We start from the raw sequence: 2,514 nt of genomic DNA, 5'->3' as shown, positions 1-2,514 counted from the left end.
AAGAGTTCCTTCCTTTTTAGAGCAGCATAGCTGGCTTAATTTCTGTTTGCAATAAAATGTTATATGTATGATTGATTCAATCATTTTGACTACAGTAGTCTCCCCACCCCTTATCCACAAGGAATATGTTCCAAACTCCCAGTGGATGCCTCTGAACTACAGATAGTAGCAAATCCAATGCATACACTCTGTTGTTTTCCTATACATACATACTGACGACAAAGTTTAATTTATAGACTAGGTATAGTAAAAAATTAAACAATTAATAAAATATAAAAATTACAGCAATCTATATATAAAAGCCTAATATGCTAATTGGCCCTCTGACCTTTCCACTGTTCGACCAGTTGCTATGACGCACACTGGCCACCAGGGGGCAGATGCTCCGACCAGTAGGTTAGCTTGCTACTGGGGTCTGGCTGATCGGGACTGGGCGAGATGGGTCAGACATGCCCTGGAGCCCTCCCGCGGTCCCTCCCCAGCCCCAAATGTGCACTGGTGGGGTCCCTTGGCCTGGCGTGATCCCTCTCGCAATCCGGGATCCCTCGTGGGGGACGTCAGAGAGCCGGTTTTGGCCCGATCCTCGCAGGCCAGGCCGAGGGACCTCACCGGTATACGAATTTGTGCACTGGGCCTCTAGTATAGTATAATAAGGTTTATGGGAATGCGGGCTCTCTCTCCCTCAAAATATCTTATTGTACATTCCCAACCCTACTTTTTTTAAAAAAATATATTTTTATTGATTTCAGAGAGGAAAGAATTGGGAGAAATAGAAACATCAATGATGAGAAAGAATCATTGATTGGTTGCCTCGTGCATGGTCCCCACTAGGGATAGAGCCCCAACCGGGAATCAAATCATGATCTCCTGGTTCATAGGTCAAAGCACAACCACTGAGCCACACCGGCTGGTCTCTACTAACCCTATTTCTTCTGATAATGTGAGATGATACAGTACTTATGTAAAGGGATGAAATGAGGTGAATGATGTAGGCTTTGTAACATAGTGTTAGGCTACTATCAGGATTACTTGAACACAAGCACTGTGATACTGCAGCAGTGGATATAATAACCAAGATGGCTAGTAAGTGACTAACAGGTGTGGAGCTTATATAGTGTGGAGACTCTGGACAACAGATGACTCATGGTCCCTTGAGATGGAAAATGAACATGAGAGATTTCATCATGCTACTCAATATGACACACAATTTAAAATTTATGAATTGTTTATTTCTAGCATTTTCTATTTAATATTGTCAGACCACAGCTGAGTACAGGTAATGAAAATTGCAGAAAATAAAACCATGTATAAGAGGGGACTGCTGTATTAGTTACTATCCCCTTCTCTGAATTTGTCACCTCACCTCCCTGAAAGGAATAATGAAAGTAATAAGGCTGAGCAGCTAAGTACAAATAAGCTCGAAGGCACCGTGTGTAGTCACCTTTCTTTTATTTATTAATACAAATATAAACTTTCCTCTTGCAAAGTATATGTGAAAACAGTAAGACCAAACACTTTAAATTATATAAATGCAAGTGAGTTTTCCAGGGGCCTATTATATTGTCCTACAATATATATAATAGATGATTTATTCGTGTTTGTGTAAATTTGTTTGCTATTAATACTTGCAAAAAAAAGGTAATTGAAGACTTGGTCTGAGAGATAATTTCTCAGTATTAAATATTTTGATATCTTTTAATTAGGTAAATTAATAATATCAGTGAATATAAAGTCTGAATTGCCATGTTTTCATTTTGAAATTCAATGTGCCAGTGATAAAGTTAAAATAATTGAAACTTATAACTAATATTTCCCCTTGAACAAAATAGTAACAAAATTATTCCGATGTAATGTTCCAAAGCCTGTATCCGTACCTAATGTTCTTCTCCTTGGCTCTTGTACATATGTATGAAATTTGTACTGTGATCTCAGGAGTGGATTGAATATTCAGCAAACTACATAAATATGTAATTAGAATGATAAATTATATCACCACAATTATGTTAGATTTTGAGATTCAAATCTCTTTCTTCCATAAGCTCTTTAGATATCACACCAGGAATGTTTTAATAGAGATTTATCATAAAATCTACCTTCCCCTTCCTACCTAGAATACTCTAAAAATTTTAACATTTCATAGTCCTCACAGAAACCTGTGCACATGTGGGGCCCTAAAGGTTAAACTTCATTAACTTCTTGATAAATCTGCTTATGATCATCATAGCATTATTCAGAAAAGCCGACACTGGGGAAAAAAATCAACTTTCCATGTGTATCAAGATGCATAAATTGTGGACAGCCATACAATGGAATGCTATACAGCAATGAAAATAAATAAATCACTGCTACCGTATTTGCCGGCGTATAAGACGATTTTTTGGCCCTGAAAAATATGCCTCCAAGTGGGGGGTCGTCTTATACGCCAGGTACACTTCAGATAGACTCCCCATAGTGCTTGCCCCGTGCCATAGTGGCCTCCCGATGCCCGCCCACTTCATTCCACATACCGTTCAG

Source organism: Myotis davidii, unplaced genomic scaffold (assembly GCF_000327345.1).
Source record: "Myotis davidii unplaced genomic scaffold, ASM32734v1 scaffold418, whole genome shotgun sequence".
NCBI classification, from domain to species: Eukaryota; Metazoa; Chordata; class Mammalia; order Chiroptera; family Vespertilionidae; genus Myotis; species Myotis davidii.
This window is presented reverse-complemented; position numbering follows the sequence as displayed.